Consider the following 25103-nt stretch of genomic DNA (forward strand, 5'->3'; position numbering starts at 1 on the left):
TGATACCATCTGCTGAGCTGTGTATCTAATCCTTTCCTGTGTGATACTGTCTGCTGAGCTGTGTATCTAATCCTCTCCTGTGTGATACTGTCTGCTGAGCTATGTATCTAATCCTCTCCTGTGTGATACTGTTTGCTGAGCTGTGTATCTAATCCTTTCCTGTGTGATACTGCCTGCTGAGCTGTGTATCTAAGCCTATCCTGTGTGATACTGTCTGCTGAGCCATGTATATAATCCTCTACTGTGTGATACTGTCAGGTGAGCTGTGTATCTAAGCCTATCCTGTGTGATACTGTCTGCTGAGCCGTGTATCTAATCCTCTCCTGTGTGATACTGTCTGCTGAGCTGTGTATCAAATCCTCTCCTGTGTGATACTGACTGCTGTGCTGTGTATCTAATCCTATGCTGTGTGATACTGTCTGCTGAGCTGTGTATCTAATCCTATGCTGTGTGATACTGTCTGCTGAGCTGTATCTCTAATCCTACCCTGTGTGATACTGTCTGCTCAACCGTGTATCTAATCCTCTCCTGTGTGATACCGTCTGCTGAGCAGTGTATCTAATCCTCTCCTGTGTGATACCGGCTGCTGAGATGTGTATCTAATCCTCTCCTGTGCGATACTGTCTGCTGAGCTGTGTATCTAATCCTCTCCTGTGTGATACTGTCAGCTGAGCTGTGTATCTAATCCTCTCCTGTGTGATACTGTCTGCTGAGCTGTGTATCTAATCCTGTCCTGTGTGATACTGTCTGATGAGCTATGTATCTAATCCTCTCCTGTGCGATACTGTCTGCTGAGCTGTGTATCTAATCCTCTCCTGTGTGATACTGTCAGCTGAGCTGTGTATCTAATCCTCTCCTGTGTGATACTGTCTGCTGAGCCGTGTATCTAATCCTGTCCTGTGTGATACTGTCTGATGAGCTATGTATCTAATCCTCTCCTGTGTGATACTGTCTGCTGAGCTGTGTATCTAATCCTGTCCTGTGTGATACTGTCTGATGAGCTATGTATCTAATCCTCTCCTGTGCGATACTGTCTGATGAGCCGTGTATCTAATCCTCTCCTGTGTGATACTGTCTGCTGAGCTGTGCATCTAATCCTCTCCTGTGTGATACTATCTGCTGAGCAGTGTATCTAATCCTCTCCTGTGTGATACTGTCTGCTGAGCCGTGTATCTAATCCTCTCCTGTGTGATACTGTCTGCTGAGCTGTGTATCTAATCCTCTCCTCTGTGATACTGTCTGCTGAGCCGTGTATCTAATCCTACCCTGTGTGATACTGTCTGCTGATCTGTATATATAATCCTCTCCTGTGTGATGTCTGCTGAGCTGTGTATCTAATCCTACGCTGTGTGATGCTGTTTGCTGAGCTGTGTATCAAATCCTCTCCTGTGTGATACTGACTGCTGTGCTGTGTATCTAATCCTATGCTGTGTGATACTGTCTGCTGAGCTGTGTATCTAATCCTATGCTGTGTGATACTGTCTGCTGAGCTGTATCTCTAATCCTACCCTGTGTGATACTGTCTGCTCAACCGTGTATCTAATCCTCTCCTGTGTGATACCGTCTGCTGAGCAGTGTATCTAATCCTCTCCTGTGTGATACCGGCTGCTGAGATGTGTATCAAATCCTCTCCTGTGCGATACTGTCTGCTGAGCTGTGTATCTAATCCTCTCCTGTGTGATACTGTCAGCTGAGCTGTGTATCTAATCCTCTCCTGTGTGATACTGTCTGCTGAGCTGTGTATCCAATCCTGTCCTGTCTGATACTGTCTGATGAGCTATGTATCTAATCCTCTCCTGTGCGATACTGTCTGCTGAGCTGTGTATCTAATCCTCTCCTGTGTGATACTGTCAGCTGAGCTGTGTATCTAATCCTCTCCTGTGTGATACTGTCTGCTGAGCCGTGTATCTAATCCTGTCCTGTGTGATACTGTCTGATGAGCTATGTATCTAATCCTCTCCTGTGTGATACTGTCTGCTGAGCTGTGTATCTAATCCTGTCCTGTGTGATACTGTCTGATGAGCTATGTATCTAATCCTCTCCTGTGCGATACTGTCTGCTGAGCTGTGTATCTAATCCTCTCCTGTGTGATACTGTCAGCTGAGCTGTGTATCTAATCCTCTCCTGTGTGATACTGTCTGCTGAGCTGTGCATCTAATCCTCTCCTGTGTGATACTATCTGCTGAGCCGTGTATCTAATCCTCTCCTGTGTGATACTGTCTGCTGAGCTGTGTATCTAATCCTCTCCTTTGTGATACTGTCTGCTGAGCCGTGTATCTAATCCTACCCTGTGTGATACTGTCTGCTGAACCGTGCATCTAATCCTGCCCTGTGTGATACTGTCTGCTGAGCAGTGTATCTAATTCTATCCTGTGTGATACCATCTGCTGAGCTGTGTATCTAATCCTCTCCTGTGTGATACTGTCTGCTGAGCTGTGTATCAAATCCTCTCCTGTGTGATACTGTCTGCTGAGCCGTGTATCTAATCCTACCCTGTGTGATACTGTCTGCTGAGCAGTGTATCTAATCCTATCCTGTGATACCATCTGCTGAGCTGTGTATCTAATCCTCTCCTGTGTGATACTGTCTGCTGAGCTGTGTATCAAATCCTCTCCTGTGTGATACTGTCTGCTGAGCCGTGTATCTAATCCTACCCTGTGTGATACTGTCTGCTGAACCGTGCATCTAATCCTGCCCTGTGTGATACTGTCTGCTGAGCTGTGTATCTAATCCTATCCTGTGTGATACCATCTGCTGAGTCGTGTAACTAATCCTCTCCTGTGTGATACTGTCTGCTGAGCCCTGTATCTAATCATATCCTGTGTGATACCATCTGCTGAGCAGTGTATCTAAACCTATCCTGTGTGATACTGTCTGCTCAGCCGTGTATCTAATCCACTCCTGTGTGATACTGTCTGCTGAGCTGTGTATCTAATCCTATGCTGTGTGATACTGTCTGATCTGTGTATCTAATCCTCTCCTGTGTGATACTGTCTGCTGAGCTGTGTATCTAATCCTACGCTGTGTGATACTGTCTGCTGAGCTGTGTATCTAATCCTCTCCTGTGTGATACTGTCTGCTGAGCTGTGTATCTAATCCTGTCCTGTTTGATACTGTCTGCTGAGCCGTGTATCTAATCCTATGCTGTGTGATACTGTCTGCTGAGCTGTGTATCTAATCCTGTCCTGTGTGATACTGTCTGCTGAGCCGTGTATCTAATCCTATGCTGTGCGATACTGTCTGCTGAGCTGTGTATCTAATCCTATGCTGTGTGATACTGTCTGCTGAGCTGTGTATCTAATCCTATGCTGTGTGATACTGCCTGCTGAGCTGTGTATCTAATCCTATGCTGTGTGATACTGTCTCCTCAGCTGTGTATCTAATCCCCTCCTGTGTGATACTGTCTGCTGAGCCGTGTATCTAATCCTATGCTGTGTGATACTGTCTGCTGAGCCATGTATCTAATCCTCTCCTGTGAGATACTGTCTGCTGAGCTGTGTATCTAATCCTCTCCTGTGTGATACTGTCTGCTGAGCTGTGCATCTAATCCTCTCCTGTGGAATACTGTCTGCTGAACTGTGTATCTAATTCTATCCTGTGTGATACCATCTGCTGAGCTGTGTATCTAATCCTCTCCTGTGTGATACTGTCTGCTGAGCTGTGTATCAAATCCTCTCCTGTGTGATACTGTCTGCTGAGCCGTGTATCTAATCCTACCCTGTGTGATACTGTCTGCTTAGCTGTGTATCTAATCCTCTCCTGTGTGATACTGTCTGCTGAGCTGTGTATCAAATCCTCTCCTGTGTGATACTGTCTGCTGAGCCGTGTATCTAATCCTACCCTGTGTGATACTGTCTGCTGAACCGTGTATCTAATCCTGCCCTGTGTGATACTGTCTGCTGAGCTGTGTATCTAATCCTATCCTGTGTGATACCATCTGCTGAGTCGTGTAACTAATCCTCTCCTGTGTGATACCATCTGCTGAGCAGTGTATCTAATCATATCCTGTGTGATACTGTCTGCTGAGCCCTGTATCTAATCATATCCTGTGTGATACCATCTGCTGAGCAGTGTATCTAATCATATCCTGTGTGATACCATCTGCTGAGCAGTGTATCTAATCATATCCTGTGTGATACCATCTGCTGAGCTGTGTATCTAATCCTCTCCTGTGTGATACTGTCTGCTGAGCTGTGTATCTAATCCTATCCTTTGTGATACTGTCTGCTGAGCAGTGTATCTAATCCTCTCCTGTGTTATACTGTCTGCTGAGCCGTGTATCTAATCCTCTACTGTGTGATACTATCTGCTGAGCAGTGTATCTAATCCTATCTTGTGTGATACCATCTGCTGAGCTGTGTATCTAATCCTCTCCTGTGTGATACTGTCTGCTGAGCTGTGTATCTAATCCTCTCCTGTGTGATACTGTCTGCTGAGCTGTGTATCTAATCCTGTCCTGTGTGATACAGTCCGCTGAGCTATGTATCTAATCCTCTCCTGTGCGATATTGTCTGCTGAGCCGTGTATCTAATCCTCTCCTGTGTGATACTGTCTGCTGAGCAGTGTATCTAATCCTATCCTGTGTGATACTGTCTGCTGAGCCGTGTATCTAATCCCGCCCTGTGCGATACTGTCTGCTGAGCCGTGGATCTAATCCACTCCTGTGTGATACTGTCTGCTGAGCTGTGTATCTAATCCCACCCTGTGCGATACTGTCTGCTGAGCCGTGTATCTAATCCACTCCTGTGTGATACTGTCTGATGAACTGTGTATCTAATCCTATCCTGTGTGATACTGTCTGCTGAGCCGTGTATCTAATCCCGCCCTCTGCGATACTGTCTGCTGAGCCGTGTATCTAATCCACTCCTGTGTGATACTATCTGCTGAGCTTTGTATCTAATCCTGTGCTGTGTGATACTGTCAGCTGAGTTGTGTATCTAATCCTATCCTGTGTGATACCATCTGCTGAGCTGTGTATCTAATCCTTTCCTGTGTGATACTGTCTGCTGAGCCGTGTATCTAATCCTCTCCTGTGTGATACTGTCTGCTGAGCTATGTATCTAATCCTCTCCTGTGTGATACTGTTTGCTGAGCTGTGTATCTAATCCTTTCCTGTGTGATACTGCCTGCTGAGCTGTGTATCTAAGCCTATCCTGTGTGATACTGTCTGCTGAGCCATGTATATAATCCTCTACTGTGTGATACTGTCAGGTGAGCTGTGTATCTAATCCTCTCCTGTTTGATATTGTCAGCTGAGCTGTGTATCTAATCCTGTCCTGTGTGATACTGTCTGCTGAGCAGTGTATCTAATTCCATCCTGTTTGATACCATCTGCTGATCCGTGTATCTAATCCTCTCCTGTGTGATACTGTCTGCTCAGCTGTGTATCAAATCCTCTCCTGTGTGATACTGACTGCTGTGCTGTGTATCTAATCCTATGCTGTGTGATACTGTCTACTGAGCTGTGTATCTAATCCTATGCTGTGTGATACTGTCTGCTGAGCTGTACCTCTAATCCTACCCTGTGTGATACTGTCTGCTCAACCGTGTATCTAATCCTCTCCTGTGTGATACCGTCTGCTGAGCAGTGTATCTAATCCTCTCCTGTGTGATACTGGCTGCTGAGCTGTGTATCTAATCCTCTCCTGTGCGATACTCTCTGCTGAGCTGTGTATCTAATCCTTTCCTGTGTGATGCTGTGTGCTGAGCTGTGTATGTAATCCTCTGTGTGATACTATCTGATGAGCTGTGTATCTAATCCTCTCCTGTGTGATACTGTCTGCTGAGCTGTGTATCTAATCCTCTCCTGTGTGATACTGTCTGATGAACTGTGTATCTAATCCACTCCTGTGTGATACTGTCTGCTGAGCTGTGTATCTAATCTCGCCCTGTGCGATACTGTCTGCTGAGCCGTGTATCTAATCCACTCCTGTGTGATACTGTCTGATGAACTGTGTATCTAATCCTATCCTGTGTGATACTGTCTGCTGAGCTGTGTATCTAATCCCGTCCTCTGCGATACTGTCTGCTGAGCCGTGTATCTAATCCGCTCCTGTGTGATACTATCTGCTGAGCTTTGTATCTAATCCTGTGCTGTGTGATACTGTCAGCTGAGTTGTGTATCTAATCCTATCCTGTGTGATACCATCTGCTGAGCTGTGTATCTAATCCTTTCCTGTGTGATACTGTCTGCTGAGCTGTGTATCTATTCCTCTCCTGTGTGATACCGTCTGCTGAGCCGTGTATCTAATCCTCTCCTGTGTGATATTGTCTGCTGAGCTATGTATCTAATCCTCTCCTGTGTGATACTGTTTGCTGAGCTGTGTATCTAATCCTTTCCTGTGTGATACTGCCTGCTGAGCTGTGTATCTAAGCCTATCCTGTGTGATACTGTCTGCTGAGCCATGTATATAATCCTCTACTGTGTGATACTGTCAGGTGAGCTGTGTATCTAATCCTCTCCTGTGTGATATTGTCAGCTGAGCTGTGTATCTAATCCTGTCCTGTGTGATACTGTCTGCTGAGCAGTGTATCTAATTCCATCCTGTTTGATACCATCTGCTGATCCGTGTATCTAATCCTCTCCTGTGTGATACTGTCTGCTGAGCCGTGTATCTAATCCTCTCCTGTGTGATACTGTCTGCTCAGCAGTGTATCAAATCCTCTCCTGTGTGATACTGACTGCTGTGCTGTGTATCTAATCCTATGCTGTGTGATACTGTCTACTGAGCTGTGTATCTAATCCTATGCTGTGTGATACTGTCTGCTGAGCTGTATCTCTAATCCTACCCTGTGTGATACTGTCTGCTCAACCGTGTATCTAATCCTCTCCTGTGTGATACCGTCTGCTGAGCAGTGTATCTAATCCTCTCCTGTGTGATACCGGCTGCTGAGCTGTGTATCTAATCCTCTCCTGTGCGATACTTTCTGCTGAGCTGTGTATCTAATCCTTTCCTGTGTGATACTGTGTGCTGAGCTGTGTATGTAATCCTCTGTGTGATACTCTCTGATGAGCTGTGTATCTAATCCTCTCCTGTGAGATACTGTCTGCTGAGCTGTGTATCTAATCCTCTCCTGTGTGATACTGTCTGATGAACTGTGTATCTAATCCTATCCTGTGTGATACTGTCTGCTGAGCCGTGTATCTAATCCCGCCCTGTGCGATACTGTCTGCTGAGCCGTGTATCTAATCCACCCGTGTGATAGTCTGCTGAGCTGTGTATCTAATCCTATGCTGTGTGATACTGTCTGCTGAGCTGTGTATCTAATCCTCTCCTGTGTGATACTGTCTGATGAACTGTGTTTCTAATCCTCTCCTGTGTGATACTGTCAGCTGAGCTGTGTATCTAATCCTCTCCTGTGTGATACTGTCTGCTGAGCTGTGTATCTAATCCTCTCCTGTGTGATACTGTCAGCTGAGCTGTGTATCTAATCCTCTCCTGTGTGATACTGTCTGCTGAGCTGTGTATCTAATCCTCTCCTGTGTGATACTGTCTGCTGAGCTGTGCATCTAATCCTCTCCTGTGTGATACTGTCTGATGAGCTGTGTATCTAATCCTCTCCTGTGTGACTCTGTCTGCTGAGCCGTGTATCTAATCCTCTCCTGTGTGATACTGTGTGCTGAGATGTGTATCTTATCCTATCCTGTGTGATACTGTCTGATGAACTGTGTATCTAATCCTATCTTGTGTGATACCATCTGCTGAGTCGTGTATCTAATCCCGCCCTGTGCGATACTGTCTGCTGAGCCGTGTATCTAATCCACTCCTGTGTGATACTGTCTGATGAACTGTGTATCTAATCCTCTCCTGTGTGATACTGTCTGCTGAGCTGTGTATCTAATCCTCTCCTATGTGTTACTGTCTGCTGAGCTGTTTATCTAATCCTCTCCTTTGTGATACTGTCTGCTGAGCTGTGTATCTAATCTTGTCCTGTGTGATACCGTCTGCTGAGCTATGCATCTAATCCTGTCCTGTGTGATACCGTCTGCTGAGCAGTGTATCTAATCTTATCCTGTGATACTGTCTGCTGAGCTGTGTATCTAATCCCCTCCTGTGTGATTCTGTCTGCTGAGAAGTGTATCTAATCCTATGCTGTGTGATACTGTCTGCTGAGCTGTGTATCTAATCCTGTGCTGTGCATCTAATCATCTCCTGTGTGATAATGTCTGCTGATCCGTGTATCTAATCCTATCCTGTGTGATACTGTCAGCTGAGCTGTGTATCTAATCCTATCCTGTGTAATACCATCTGCTGAGCAGTGTATCTAATCCTATCCTGTGTGATACTGTCTGCTGAGCTGTGTATCTAATCCTCTCCTGTGCGTTACTGTCTGCTGAGCTGTGTATCTAATCCTCTCCTGTGTGATACTGTCTGATGAACTGTGTATCTAATCCTGTCCTATGTGATACTGTCAGCTGAGCTGTGTATCTAATCCTCTCCTGTGTGATACTGTCTGCTGTGTCATATAACTAATCCCGCCCTGTGCGATACTGTCTGCTGAGCCGTGTATCTAATCCACTCCTGTGTGATACTGTCTGATGAACTGTGTATCTAATCCTGTCCTATGTGATACTGTCAGCTGAGCTGTGTATCTAATCCTCTCCTGTGTGATACTGTCTGCTGAGCTGTGCATCTAATCCTGTCCTGTGTGATACCGTCTGCTGAGCTATGTATCTAATCCTTTCCTGTGTGATACTGTCTGCTGAGCTGTGTATCTAATCCTCTCCTGTGCGATACTGTCTGCTGAGCCGTGTATCTAATCCTCTCCTGTGCGATACCGTCTGCTGAGCTGTGTATGTAATCCTCTCCTGTGTGATACTGTCTGCTGAGCAGTGTATCTAATCTTATACTGTGTGATACTGTCTGCTGAGCTGTGTATCTAATCCTTTCCTGTGTGATACTGTCTGCTGAGCTGTGTGTCTAATCCTTTCCTGTGTGATACTGTCTGCTGAGCTGTGTATCTAATCCTCTCCTGTGCGATACTGTCTGCTGAGCCGTGTATCTAATCCTCTCCTGTGCGATACCGTCTGCTGAGCTGTGTATGTAATCCTCTCCTGTGTGATACTGTCTGCTGAGCAGTGTATCTAATCTTATACTGTGTGATACTGTCTGCTGAGCTGTGTATCTAATCCTTTCCTGTGTGATACTGTCTGCTGAGCTGTGTGTCTAATCCTCTCCTGTGCGATACTGTCTGCTGAGCCGTGTATCTAATCCTCTCCTGTGCGATACCGTCTGCTGAGCTGTGTATGTAATCCTCTCCTGTGTGATACTGTCTGCTGAGCAGTGTATCTAATCTTATACTGTGTGATACTCTCTGCTGAGCTGTGTATCTAATCCTTTCCTGTGCGATACTGTCTGCTGAGCTGTGTATCTAATCCTCTCCTGTGTGATACTGTCTGCTGAGCAGTGTATCTAATCTTATACTGTGTGATACTGTCTCCTGAGCTGTGTATCTAATCCCCTCCTGTGTGATACTGTCTGCTGAGCTGTGTATCTAATCCTCTCCTGTGTGATACTGTCTGCTGAGCCGTGTATCTAATCCTCTTCTGTGTGATACTGTCTGCTGAGCTGTGTGTCTAATCCTATCCTGTGTGATACTGTCTGCTGAGCCGTGTATCTAATCTTCTCCTGTGTGATACTGTCTTTTAAGCCGTGTATCTAATCCTATCCTGTGTGATACTATCTGCAGAGCAGTGTATCTAATCATATCCTGTGTGATAACGTCTGCTGAGCTGTGTATCTAATCCTCTCCTGTGTGATACTGTCTGCTGAGCCGTGTATCTAATCCTCTCCTGTGTGATACTGTGTGCTGAGCTGTGTATCTAATCCTCTCCTGTGCGTTACTGTCTGCTGAGCTGTGTATCTAATCCTCTCCTGTGTGATACTGTCTGCTGAGCCGTGTATCTAATCCCATCCTGTGTGATACTGTCTGCTGAGCTGTGTATCTAATCATGTAATGTGTGATACTGTCTGCTGAGCTGTGTATCTAATCGTCTCCTGTGTGATACTGTCTGATGAACTGTGTATCTAATCCTATCTTTCGTGATACTGTCTGCTGAGCCGTGTATCTAATCCACTCCTGTGTGATACTGTCTGATGAACTGTGTATCTAATCCTGTCCTATGTGATACTGTCAGCTGAGCTGTGTATCTAATCCTCTCCTGTGTGATACTGTCTGCTGAGCTGTGCATCTAATCCTGTCCTGTGTGATACCGTCTGCTGAGCTATGTATCTAATCCTTTCCTGTGTGATACCATCTGCTGAGCTGTGTATCTAATCCTCTCCTGTGTGATACTGTCTGTGGAGCCGTGTATCTAATGCTCTCCTGTGCGATACCGTCTGCTGAGCTGTGTATCTAATCCTCTCCTGTGCGATACTGTCTGCTGAGCTGTGTATCTAATCCTCTCCTGTGTGATACTGTCTGCTGAGCAGTGTATCTAATCTTATACTGTGTGATACTGTCTGCTGAGCTGTGTATCTAATCTTCTCCTGTGTGATACTGTCTGCTGAGCTGTGTATCTAATCCTCTCCTGTGTGATACTGTCTGCTGAGCCGTGTATCTAATCCTATGCTGTGATAATCTGCTGAGCAGTGTATCTAATCTTATACTGTGTGATACTGTCTTCTGAGCTGTGTATCTAATCCCCTCCTGTTTGATACTGTCTGCTGAGCTGTGTATCTAATCCTCTCCTGTGTGATACTGTCTGCTGAGCAGTGTATCTAATCTTATACTGTGTGGTACTGTCTGCTGAGCTGTGTATCTAATCCCCTCCTGTGTGATACAGTCTGCTGAGCCGTATATCTAATCCTCTCCTGTGTGATACCGTCTGCTGAGCTATGTATCTAATCCTGTCCTGTGTGATACTGTCTGCTGAGCTGTGTATGTATCTAATCCCCTCCTTTGTGATAATGTCTGCTGAGCTGTGTATCTAATCCTCTCCTGTGTGATAATGTCTGCTGAGCTGTGTATCTAATCCTGTCCTGTGTGATACCGTCTGCTGAGCTGTGTATCTAATCCTATCCTGTGTGATACTATATGCTGAGCCGTGTATCTAATCCTCTCCTGTGTGATACTGTCTGCTGAGCTGTGTATCTAATTCTACCCTGTATGATACTGTCTGCTGAGCCGTGTATCTAATCCTCTCCTGTGTCATACTGTCTGCTGAGCTGTGTATCTAATCCTGTCCTGTGTGATACCGTCTGCTGAGCTGTGTATCTAATCCTATCCTGTGTGATACTATCTGCTGAGCCGTGTATCTAATCCTCTCCTGTGTGATACTGTCTGCTGAGCTGTGTATCTAATTCTACCCTGTATGATACTGTCTGCTGAGCCGTGTATCTAATCCCCTCCTGTGTGATACTGTCTGCTGAGGCGTGTATCTAATCCTCTCCTGTGTGATACTGTCTGCTGAGCTATGTATCTAATCCTCTCCTGTGTGATACTGTCTGCTGAGCCGTGTATCTAATCCTCTCCTGTGTCATACTGTCTGCTGAGCCGTGTATCTAATCCTCTCCTGTGTGATACTGTCTGCTGAGCTGTATCTCTAATCCTCTCCTGTGTGATACCATCTGCTGAGCCGTGTATCTAATCCTCTCCTGTGTGATACTGTCTGCTGAGCCGTGTATCTAATCCTCTCCTGTGTGATACTGTCTACTGTGCATTGTATCTAATCCTCTCCTGTGTGATACTGTCTGCTGAGCAGTGTTTCTAATCCTCTCCTGTGTGATACTGTGTGCTGAGCCGTGTATCTAATCCTCTCCTGTGTGATACTGTCTGCTGAGCTGTGTATCTAATCTTCTCCTGTGTGATACTGTCTGCTGAGCTGTGTATCTCATCTTCTCCTGTGTGATACTGTCTGCTGAGCTGTGTATCTAATCTTCTCCTGTGTGATACTGTCTGCTGAGCTGTGTATCTAATCCTCTCCTGTGTGATACTGTCTGCTGAGCTGTGTATCTAATCCTCTCCTGTGTGATACTGTCTGCTGAGCAGTGTATCTAATCCTATCCAGTGTGATACTGTCTTCTGAGCTGTGTATGTAATCCTATTCGGTGTGATACTGTCTGCTGAGCTGTGTATCTAATCCTATCCAGTGTGATACTGTCTACTGTGCATTGTATCTAATCCTCTCCTGTGTGATACTGTCTGCTGAGCAGTGTTTCTAATCCTCTCCTGTGTGATATTGTGTGCTGAGCCGTGTATCTAATCCTCTCCTGTGTGATACTGTCTGCTGAGCTGTGTATCTAATCCTCTCCTATGTGTTACTGTCTGCTGAGCTGTTTATCTAATCCTCTCCTTTGTGATACTGTCTGCTGAGCTGTGTATCTAATCTTGTCCTGTGTGATACCGTCTGCTGAGCTATGCATCTAATCCTGTCCTGTGTGATACCGTCTGCTGAACAGTGTATCTAATCTTATCCTGTGATACTGTCTGCTGAGCTGTGTATCTAATCCCCTCCTGTGTGATTCTGTCTGCTGAGAAGTGTATCTAATCCTATGCTGTGTGATACTGTCTGCTGAGCTGTGTATCTAATCCTGTGCTGTGCATCTAATCATCTCCTGTGTGATAATGTCTGCTGATCCGTGTATCTAATCCTATCCTGTGTGATACTGTCAGCTGAGCTGTGTATCTAATCCTATCCTGTGTAATACCATCTGCTGAGCAGTGTATCTAATCCTATCCTGTGTGATACTGTCTGCTGAGCTGTGTATCTAATCCTCTCCTGTGCGTTACTGTCTGCTGAGCTGTGTATCTAATCCTCTCCTGTGTGATACTGTCTGATGAACTGTGTATCTAATCCTGTCCTATGTGATACTGTCAGCTGAGCTGTGTATCTAATCCTCTCCTGTGTGATACTGTCTGCTGTGTCATATAACTAATCCCGCCCTGTGCGATACTGTCTGCTGAGCCGTGTATCTAATCCACTCCTGTGTGATACTGTCTGATGAACTGTGTATCTAATCCTGTCCTATGTGATACTGTCAGCTGAGCTGTGTATCTAATCCTCTCCTGTGTGATACTGTCTGCTGAGCTGTGCATCTAATCCTGTCCTGTGTGATACCGTCTGCTGAGCTATGTATCTAATCCTTTCCTGTGTGATACTGTCTGCTGAGCTGTGTATCTAATCCTCTCCTGTGCGATACTGTCTGCTGAGCCGTGTATCTAATCCTCTCCTGTGCGATACCGTCTGCTGAGCTGTGTATGTAATCCTCTCCTGTGTGATACTGTCTGCTGAGCAGTGTATCTAATCTTATACTGTGTGATACTGTCTGCTGAGCTGTGTATCTAATCCTTTCCTGTGTGATACTGTCTGCTGAGCTGTGTGTCTAATCCTTTCCTGTGTGATACTGTCTGCTGAGCTGTGTATCTAATCCTCTCCTGTGCGATACTGTCTGCTGAGCCGTGTATCTAATCCTCTCCTGTGCGATACCGTCTGCTGAGCTGTGTATGTAATCCTCTCCTGTGTGATACTGTCTGCTGAGCAGTGTATCTAATCTTATACTGTGTGATACTGTCTGCTGAGCTGTGTATCTAATCCTTTCCTGTGTGATACTGTCTGCTGAGCTGTGTGTCTAATCCTCTCCTGTGCGATACTGTCTGCTGAGCCGTGTATCTAATCCTCTCCTGTGCGATACCGTCTGCTGAGCTGTGTATGTAATCCTCTCCTGTGTGATACTGTCTGCTGAGCAGTGTATCTAATCTTATACTGTGTGATACTCTCTGCTGAGCTGTGTATCTAATCCTTTCCTGTGCGATACTGTCTGCTGAGCTGTGTATCTAATCCTCTCCTGTGTGATACTGTCTGCTGAGCAGTGTATCTAATCTTATACTGTGTGATACTGTCTCCTGAGCTGTGTATCTAATCCCCTCCTGTGTGATACTGTCTGCTGAGCTGTGTATCTAATCCTCTCCTGTGTGATACTGTCTGCTGAGCCGTGTATCTAATCCTCTTCTGTGTGATACTGTCTGCTGAGCTGTGTGTCTAATCCTATCCTGTGTGATACTGTCTGCTGAGCCGTGTATCTAATCTTCTCCTGTGTGATACTGTCTTTTAAGCCGTGTATCTAATCCTATCCTGTGTGATACTATCTGCAGAGCAGTGTATCTAATCATATCCTGTGTGATAACGTCTGCTGAGCTGTGTATCTAATCCTCTCCTGTGTGATACTGTCTGCTGAGCCGTGTATCTAATCCTCTCCTGTGTGATACTGTGTGCTGAGCTGTGTATCTAATCCTCTCCTGTGCGTTACTGTCTGCTGAGCTGTGTATCTAATCCTCTCCTGTGTGATACTGTCTGCTGAGCCGTGTATCTAATCCCATCCTGTGTGATACTGTCTGCTGAGCTGTGTATCTAATCATGTAATGTGTGATACTGTCTGCTGAGCTGTGTATCTAATCGTCTCCTGTGTGATACTGTCTGATGAACTGTGTATCTAATCCTATCTTTCGTGATACTGTCTGCTGAGCCGTGTATCTAATCCACTCCTGTGTGATACTGTCTGATGAACTGTGTATCTAATCCTGTCCTATGTGATACTGTCAGCTGAGCTGTGTATCTAATCCTCTCCTGTGTGATACTGTCTGCTGAGCTGTGCATCTAATCCTGTCCTGTGTGATACCGTCTGCTGAGCTATGTATCTAATCCTTTCCTGTGTGATACCATCTGCTGAGCTGTGTATCTAATCCTCTCCTGTGTGATACTGTCTGTGGAGCCGTGTATCTAATGCTCTCCTGTGCGATACCGTCTGCTGAGCTGTGTATCTAATCCTCTCCTGTGCGATACTGTCTGCTGAGCTGTGTATCTAATCCTCTCCTGTGTGATACTGTCTGCTGAGCAGTGTATCTAATCTTATACTGTGTGATACTGTCTGCTGAGCTGTGTATCTAATCTTCTCCTGTGTGATACTGTCTGCTGAGCTGTGTATCTAATCCTCTCCTGTGTGATACTGTCTGCTGAGCCGTGTATCTAATCCTATGCTGTGATAATCTGCTGAGCAGTGTATCTAATCTTATACTGTGTGATACTGTCTTCTGAGCTGTGTATCTAATCCCCTCCTGTTTGATACTGTCTGCTGAGCTGTGTATCTAATCCTCTCCTGTGTGATACTGTCTGCTGAGCAGTGTATCTAATCTTATACTGTGTGGTACTGTCTGCTGAGCTGTGTATCTAATCCCCTCCTGTGTGATACAGTCTGCTGAGCCGTATATCTAATCCTCTCCTGTGTGATACCGTCTGCTGAGCTATGTATCTAATCCTGTCCTGTGTGATACTGTCTGCTGAGCTGTGTATGTATCTAATCCCCTCCTTTGTGATAATGTCTGCTGAGCTGTGTATCTAATCCTCTCCTGTGTGATAATGTCTGCTGAGCTGTGTATCTAATCCTGTCCTGTGTGATACCGTCTGCTGAGCTGTGTATCTAATCCTATCCTGTGTGATACTATATGCTGAGCCGTGTATCTAATCCTCTCCTGTGTGATACTGTCTGCTGAGCTGTGTATCTAATTCTACCCTGTATGATACTGTCTGCTGAGCCGTGTATCTAATCCTCTCCTGTGTCATACTGTCTGCTGAGCTGTGTATCTAATCCTGTCCTGTGTGATACCGTCTGCTGAGCTGTGTATCTAATCCTATCCTGTGTGATACTATCTGCTGAGCCGTGTATCTAATCCTCTCCTGTGTGATACTGTCTGCTGAGCTGTGTATCTAATTCTACCCTGTATGATACTGTCTGCTGAGCCGTGTATCTAATCCCCTCCTGTGTGATACTGTCTGCTGAGGCGTGTATCTAATCCTCTCCTGTGTGATACTGTCTGCTGAGCTATGTATCTAATCCTCTCCTGTGTGATACTGTCTGCTGAGCCGTGTATCTAATCCTCTCCTGTGTCATACTGTCTGCTGAGCCGTGTATCTAATCCTCTCCTGTGTGATACTGTCTGCTGAGCTGTATCTCTAATCCTCTCCTGTGTGATACCATCTGCTGAGCCGTGTATCTAATCCTCTCCTGTGTGATACTGTCTGCTGAGCCGTGTATCTAATCCTCTCCTGTGTGATACTGTCTACTGTGCATTGTATCTAATCCTCTCCTGTGTGATACTGTCTGCTGAGCAGTGTTTCTAATCCTCTCCTGTGTGATACTGTGTGCTGAGCCGTGTATCTAATCCTCTCCTGTGTGATACTGTCTGCTGAGCTGTGTATCTAATCTTCTCCTGTGTGATACTGTCTGCTGAGCTGTGTATCTCATCTTCTCCTGTGTGATACTGTCTGCTGAGCTGTGTATCTAATCTTCTCCTGTGTGATACTGTCTGCTGAGCTGTGTATCTAATCCTCTCCTGTGTGATACTGTCTGCTGAGCTGTGTATCTAATCCTCTCCTGTGTGATACTGTCTGCTGAGCAGTGTATCTAATCCTATCCAGTGTGATACTGTCTTCTGAGCTGTGTATGTAATCCTATTCGGTGTGATACTGTCTGCTGAGCTGTGTATCTAATCCTATCCAGTGTGATACTGTCTACTGTGCATTGTATCTAATCCTCTCCTGTGTGATACTGTCTGCTGAGCAGTGTTTCTAATCCTCTCCTGTGTGATATTGTGTGCTGAGCCGTGTATCTAATCCTCTCCTGTGTGATACTGTCTGCTGAGCTGTGTATCTAATCTTCTCCTGTGTGATACTGTCTGCTGAGCTGTGTATCTAATCCTATTCGGTGTGATACTGTCTGCTGAGCTGTGTATCTAATCCTATCCGGTGTGATACTGTCTGCTGAGCTGTGTATCTAATCCTATCCGGTGTGATACTGTCTGCTGAGCTGTGTATCTAATCCTACCCTGTGTGATACTGTCTGCTGAGCCGTGTATCTAATCCTACCCTGTATGATACTGTCTGCTGAGCCGTGTATCTAATCCTCTCCTGTGTCATACTGTCTGCTAAGCCGTGTATCTAATCCTCTCCTGTGTGATACTGTCTACTGTGCATTGTATCTAATCCTCTCCTGTGTGATACTGTCTGCTGAGCAGTGTTTCTAATCCTCTCCTGTGTGATATTGTGCGCTGAGCCGTGTATCTAATCCTCTCCTGTGTGATACTGTCTGCTGAGCTGTGTATCTAATCTTCTCCTGTGTGATACTGTCTGCTGAGCTGTGTATCTAATCTTCTCCTGTGTGATACTGTCTGCTGAGCTGTGTATCTAATCTTCTCCTGTGTGATACTGTCTGCTGAGCTGTGTATCTAATCCTATTCGGTGTGATACTGTCTGCTGAGCTGTGTATCTAATCCTATTCGGTGTGATACTGTCTGCTGAGCTGTGTATCTAATCCTATCCGGTGTGATACTGTCTGCTGAGCTGTGTATCTAATCCTATCCGGTGTGATACTGTCTGCTGAGCTGTGTATCTAATCCTACCCTGTGTGATACTGTCTGCTGAGCCGTGTATCTAATCCTCTCCTGTGTCATACTGTCTGCTGAGCCGTGTATCTAATCCTCTCCTGTGTGATACTGTCTGCTGAGCTGTGTATCTAATCCTCTCCTGTGTGATACTGTCTGCTGAGCCGTGTATCTAATCTTCTCCTGTGTGATACTGTCTGCTGAGCTGTGTATCTAATCCTCTCCTGTGTCATACTGTCTGCTGAGCCGTGTATCTAATCCTCTCCTGTGTGATACTGTCTACTGTGCATTGTATCTAATCCTCTCCTGTGTGATACTGTCTGCTGAGCAGTGTTTCTAATCCTCTCCTGTGTGATATTGTGTGCTGAGCCGTGTATCTAATCCTCTCCTGTGTGATACTGTCTGCTGAGCTGTGTATCTAATCTTCTCCTGTGTGATACTGTCTGCTGAGCTGTGTATCTAATCTTCTCCTGTGTGATACTGTCTGCTGAGCTGTGTATCTAATCTTCTCCTGTGTGATACTGTCTGCTGAGCTGTGTATCTAATCCTATTCGGTGTGATACTGTCTGCTGAGCTGTGTATCTAATCCTATTCGGTGTGATACTGTCTGCTGAGCTGTGTATCTAATCCTATCCGGTGTGATACTGTCTGCTGAGCTGTGTATCTAATCCTATCCGGTGTGATACTGTCTGCTGAGCTGTGTATCTAATCCTACCCTGTGTGATACTGTCTGCTGAGCTGTGTATCTAATCTTCTCCTGTGTGATACTGTCTGCTGAGCTGTGTATCTAATCCTCTCCTGTGTGATACTGTCTGCTGAGCTGTGTATCTAATCCTCTCCTGTGTGATACTGTCTGCTGAGCAGTGTATCTAATCCTATCCAGTGTGATACTGTCTTCTGAGCTGTGTATCTAATCCTATTCGGTGTGATACTGTCTGCTGAGCTGTGTATCTAATCCTATCCAGTGTGATACTGTCTACTGTGCATTGTATCTAATCCTCTCCTGTGTGATACTGTCTGCTGAGCTGTGTATCTAATCCTATCCGGTGTGATACTGTCTGCTGAGCTGTGTATCTAATCCTACCCTGTATGATACTGTCTGCTGAGCCGTGTATCTAATCCTCTCCTGTGTCATACTGTCTGCTGAGCTGTGTATCTAATCCTATTCGGTGTGATACTGTCTGCTGAGCTGTGTATCTAATCCTATCCGGTGTGATACTGTCTGCTGAGCTGTGTATCTAATCCTATCCGGTGTGATACTGTCTGCTGAGCTGTGTATCTAATCCTACCCTGTGTGATACTGTCTGCTGAGCCGTGTATCTAATCCTACCCTGTATGATACTGTCTGCTGAGCCGTGTATCTAATCCTCTCCTGTGTCATACTGTCTGCTGAGCCGTGTATCTAATCCTCTCCTGTGTGATACTGTCTACTGTGCATTGTATCTAATCCTCTCCTGTGTGATACTGTCTGCTGAGCAGTGTTTCTAATCCTCTCCTGTGTGATATTGTGCGCTGAGCCGTGTATCTAATCCTCTCCTGTGTGATACTGTCTGCTGAGCTGTGTATCTAATCTTCTCCTGTGTGATACTGTCTGCTGAGCTGTGTATCTAATCTTCTCCTGTGTGATACTGTCTGCTGAGCTGTGTATCTAATCTTCTCCTGTGTGATACTGTCTGCTGAGCTGTGTATCTAATCCTATTCGGTGTGATACTGTCTGCTGAGCTGTGTATCTAATCCTATTCGGTGTGATACTGTCTGCTGAGCTGTGTATCTAATCCTATCCGGTGTGATACTGTCTGCTGAGCTGTGTATCTAATCCTATCCGGTGTGATACTGTCTGCTGAGCTGTGTATCTAATCCTACCCTGTGTGATACTGTCTGCTGAGCCGTGTATCTAATCCTCTCCTGTGTCATACTGTCTGCTGAGCCGTGTATCTAATCCTCTCCTGTGTGATACTGTCTGCTGAGCTGTGTATCTAATCCTCTCCTGTGTGATACTGTCTGCTGAGCCGTGTATCTAATCTTCTCCTGTGTGATACTGTCTGCTGAGCTGTGTATCTAATCCTCTCCTGTGTCATACTGTCTGCTGAGCCGTGTATCTAATCCTCTCCTGTGTGATACTGTCTACTGTGCATTGTATCTAATCCTCTCCTGTGTGATACTGTCTGCTGAGCAGTGTTTCTAATCCTCTCCTGTGTGATATTGTGTGCTGAGCCGTGTATCTAATCCTCTCCTGTGTGATACTGTCTGCTGAGCTGTGTATCTAATCTTCTCCTGTGTGATACTGTCTGCTGAGCTGTGTATCTAATCTTCTCCTGTGTGATACTGTCTGCTGAGCTGTGTATCTAATCTTCTCCTGTGTGATACTGTCTGCTGAGCTGTGTATCTAATCCTATTCGGTGTGATACTGTCTGCTGAGCTGTGTATCTAATCCTATTCGGTGTGATACTGTCTGCTGAGCTGTGTATCTAATCCTATTCGGTGTGATACTGTCTGCTGAGCTGTGTATCTAATCCTATCCGGTGTGATACTGTCTGCTGAGCTGTGTATCTAATCCTATCCGGTGTGATACTGTCTGCTGAGCTGTGTATCTAATCCTACCCTGTGTGATACTGTCTGCTGAGCCGTGTATCTAATCCTCTCCTGTGTCATACTGTCTGCTGAGCCGTGTATCTAATCCTCTCCTGTGTGATACTGTCTGCTGAGCTGTGTATCTAATCCTCTCCTGTGTGATACTGTCTGCTGAGCCGTGTATCTAATCTTCTCCTGTGTGATACTGTCTGCTGAGCTGTGTATCTAATCCTATTCGGTGTGATACTGTCTGCTGAGCTGTGTATCTAATCCTATTCGGTGTGATACTGTCTGCTGAGCTGTGTATCTAATCCTATCCGGTGTGATACTGTCTGCTGAGCTGTGTATCTAATCCTATCCGGTGTGATACTGTCTGCTGAGCTGTGTATCTAATCCTACCCTGTATGATACTGTCTGCTGAGCCGTGTATCTAATCCTCTCCTGTGTCATACTGTCTGCTGAGCCGTGTATCTAATCCTCTCCTGTGTCATACTGTCTGCTGAGCTGTATCTCTAATCCTCTCCTGTGTGATACCATCTGCTGAGCCGTGTATCTAATCCTCTCCTGTGTGATACTGTCTGCTGAGCCGTGTATCTAATCCTCTCCTGTGTGATACTGTCTGCTGAGCATTGTATCTAATCCTCTCCTGTGTGATACTGTCTGCTGAGCAGTGTTTCTAATCCTCTCCTGTGTGATACTGTCTGCTGAGCTGTGTATCTAATCTTCTCCTGTGTGATACTGTCTGCTGAGCTGTGTATCTAATCCTATTCGGTGTGATACTGTCTGCTGAGCTGTGTATCTAATCCTATTCGGTGTGATACTGTCTGCTGAGCTGTGTATCTAATCCTATCCGGTGTGATACTGTCTGCTGAGCTGTGTATCTAATCCTATCCGGTGTGATACTGTCTGCTGAGCCGTGTATCTAATCCTATCCGGTGTGATACTGTCTGCTGAGCTGTGTATCTAATCCTATCCGGTGTGATACTGTCTGCTGAGCTGTGTATCTAATCCTATCCGGTGTGATACTGTCTGATGAGCTGTGTATCTAATCCTGTCCTGTGTGATACTGTCTGCTGAGCTGTGTATCTAATCTTCTCATGTGTGATACTGTCTGCTGAGCTGTGTATCTAATCCTATCCGGTGTGATACTGTCTGCTGAGCTGTGTATCTAATCCTATCCGGTGTGATACTGTCTGCTGAGCTGTGTATCTAATCCTATCCGGTGTGATACTGTCTGATGAGCTGTGTATCTAATCCTGTCCTGTGTGATACTGTCTGCTGAGCTGTGTATCTAATCTTCTCCTGTGTGATACTGTCTGCTGAGCTGTGTATCTAATCCTATTCGGTGTGATACTGTCTGCTGAGCTGTGTATCTAATCCTACCCTGTGTGATACTGTCTGCTGAGCCGTGTATCTAATCCTACCCTGTATGATACTGTCTGCTGAGCCGTGTATCTAATCCTCTCCTGTGTCATACTGTCTGCTGAGCCGTGTATCTAATCCTCTCCTGTGTGATACTGTCTACTGTGCATTGTATCTAATCCTCTCCTGTGTGATACTGTCTGCTGAGCAGTGTTTCTAATCCTCTCCTGTGTGATATTGTGCGCTGAGCCGTGTATCTAATCCTCTCCTGTGTGATACTGTCTGCTGAGCTGTGTATCTAATCTTCTCCTGTGTGATACTGTCTGCTGAGCTGTGTATCTAATCTTCTCCTGTGTGATACTGTCTGCTGAGCTGTGTATCTAATCTTCTCCTGTGTGATACTGTCTGCTGAGCTGTGTATCTAATCCTATTCGGTGTGATACTGTCTGCTGAGCTGTGTATCTAATCCTATTCGGTGTGATACTGTCTGCTGAGCTGTGTATCTAATCCTATCCGGTGTGATACTGTCTGCTGAGCTGTGTATCTAATCCTATCCGGTGTGATACTGTCTGCTGAGCTGTGTATCTAATCCTACCCTGTGTGATACTGTCTGCTGAGCCGTGTATCTAATCCTCTCCTGTGTCATACTGTCTGCTGAGCCGTGTATCTAATCCTCTCCTGTGTGATACTGTCTGCTGAGCTGTGTATCTAATCCTCTCCTGTGTGATACTGTCTGCTGAGCCGTGTATCTAATCTTCTCATGTGTGATACTGTCTGCTGAGCTGTGTATCTAATCCTCTCCTGTGTCATACTGTCTGCTGAGCCGTGTATCTAATCCTCTCCTGTGTGATACTGTCTACTGTGCATTGTATCTAATCCTCTCCTGTGTGATACTGTCTGCTGAGCAGTGTTTCTAATCCTCTCCTGTGTGATATTGTGTGCTGAGCCGTGTATCTAATCCTCTCCTGTGTGATACTGTCTGCTGAGCTGTGTATCTAATCTTCTCCTGTGTGATACTGTCTGCTGAGCTGTGTATCTAATCTTCTCCTGTGTGATACTGTCTGCTGAGCTGTGTATCTAATCTTCTCCTGTGTGATACTGTCTGCTGAGCTGTGTATCTAATCCTATTCGGTGTGATACTGTCTGCTGAGCTGTGTATCTAATCCTATTCGGTGTGATACTGTCTGCTGAGCTGTGTATCTAATCCTATCCGGTGTGATACTGTCTGCTGAGCTGTGTATCTAATCCTATCCGGTGTGATACTGTCTGCTGAGCTGTGTATCTAATCCTACCCTGTGTGATACTGTCTGCTGAGCTGTGTATCTAATCTTCTCCTGTGTGATACTGTCTGCTGAGCTGTGTATCTAATCCTCTCCTGTGTGATACTGTCTGCTGAGCTGTGTATCTAATCCTCTCCTGTGTGATACTGTCTGCTGAGCAGTGTATCTAATCCTATCCAGTGTGATACTGTCTTCTGAGCTGTGTATCTAATCCTATTCGGTGTGATACTGTCTGCTGAGCTGTGTATCTAATCCTATCCAGTGTGATACTGTCTACTGTGCATTGTATCTAATCCTCTCCTGTGTGATACTGTCTGCTGAGCTGTGTATCTAATCCTATCCGGTGTGATACTGTCTGCTGAGCTGTGTATCTAATCCTACCCTGTATGATACTGTCTGCTGAGCCGTGTATCTAATCCTCTCCTGTGTCATACTGTCGGCTGAGCTGTGTATCTAATCCTATCCGGTGTGATACTGTCTGCTGAGCTGTGTATCTAATCCTACCCTGTATGATACTGTCTGCTGAGCTGTGTATCTAATCCTATTCGGTGTGATACTGTCTGCTGAGCTGTGTATCTAATCCTATCCGGTGTGATACTGTCTGCTGAGCTGTGTATCTAATCCTATCCGGTGTGATACTGTCTGCTGAGCTGTGTATCTAATCCTACCCTGTGTGATACTGTCTGCTGAGCCGTGTATCTAATCCTACCCTGTATGATACTGTCTGCTGAGCCGTGTATCTAATCCTCTCCTGTGTCATACTGTCTGCTGAGCCGTGTATCTAATCCTCTCCTGTGTGATACTGTCTACTGTGCATTGTATCTAATCCTCTCCTGTGTGATACTGTCTGCTGAGCAGTGTTTCTAATCCTCTCCTGTGTGATATTGTGCGCTGAGCCGTGTATCTAATCCTCTCCTGTGTGATACTGTCTGCTGAGCTGTGTATCTAATCTTCTCCTGTGTGATACTGTCTGCTGAGCTGTGTATCTAATCTTCTCCTGTGTGATACTGTCTGCTGAGCTGTGTATCTAATCTTCTCCTGTGTGATACTGTCTGCTGAGCTGTGTATCTAATCCTATTCGGTGTGATACTGTCTGCTGAGCTGTGTATCTAATCCTATTCGGTGTGATACTGTCTGCTGAGCTGTGTATCTAATCCTATCCGGTGTGATACTGTCTGCTGAGCTGTGTATCTAATCCTATCCGGTGTGATACTGTCTGCTGAGCTGTGTATCTAATCCTACCCTGTGTGATACTGTCTGCTGAGCCGTGTATCTAATCCTCTCCTGTGTCATACTGTCTGCTGAGCCGTGTATCTAATCCTCTCCTGTGTGATACTGTCTGCTGAGCTGTGTATCTAATCCTCTCCTGTGTGATACTGTCTGCTGAGCCGTGTATCTAATCTTCTCCTGTGTGATACTGTCTGCTGAGCTGTGTATCTAATCCTATTCGGTGTGATACTGTCTGCTGAGCTGTGTATCTAATCCTATTCGGTGTGATACTGTCTGCTGAGCTGTGTATCTAATCCTATCCGGTGTGATACTGTCTGCTGAGCTGTGTATCTAATCATATCCGGTGTGATACTGTCTGCTGAGCTGTGTATCTAATCCTACCCTGTATGATACTGTCTGCTGAGCCGTGTATCTAATCCTCTCCTGTGTCATACTGTCTGCTGAGCCGTGTATCTAATCCTCTCCTGTGTCATACTGTCTGCTGAGCTGTATCTCTAATCCTCTCCTGTGTGATACCATCTGCTGAGCCGTGTATCTAATCCTCTCCTGTGTGATACTGTCTGCTGAGCCGTGTATCTAATCCTCTCCTGTGTGATACTGTCTGCTGAGCATTGTATCTAATCCTCTCCTGTGTGATACTGTCTGCTGAGCAGTGTTTCTAATCCTCTCCTGTGTGATACTGTCTGCTGAGCTGTGTATCTAATCTTCTCCTGTGTGATACTGTCTGCTGAGCTGTGTATCTAATCCTATTCGGTGTGATACTGTCTGCTGAGCTGTGTATCTAATCCTATTCGGTGTGATACTGTCTGCTGAGCTGTGTATCTAATCCTATCCGGTGTGATACTGTCTGCTGAGCTGTGTATCTAATCCTATCCGGTGTGATACTGTCTGCTGAGCTGTGTATCTAATCCTATCCGGTGTGATACTGTCTGCTGAGCTGTGTATCTAATCCTATCCGGTGTGATACTGTCTGCTGAGCTGTGTATCTAATCCTATCCGGTGTGATACTGTCTGATGAGCTGTGTATCTAATCCTGTCCTGTGTGATACTGTCTGCTGAGCTGTGTATCTAATCTTCTCATGTGTGATACTGTCTGCTGAGCTGTGTATCTAATCCTATCCGGTGTGATACTGTCTGCTGAGCTGTGTATCTAATCCTATCCGGTGTGATACTGTCTGCTGAGCTGTGTATCTAATCCTATCCGGTGTGATACTGTCTGATGAGCTGTGTATCTAATCCTGTCCTGTGTGATACTGTCTGCTGAGCTGTGTATCTAATCTTCTC

This window comes from Phyllobates terribilis, unplaced genomic scaffold, assembly GCF_046119375.1.
Source record: "Phyllobates terribilis strain yellow unplaced genomic scaffold, ASM4611937v1 Scaffold_239__1_contigs__length_3013552, whole genome shotgun sequence".
Classification (NCBI taxonomy): Eukaryota; Metazoa; Chordata; class Amphibia; order Anura; family Dendrobatidae; genus Phyllobates; species Phyllobates terribilis.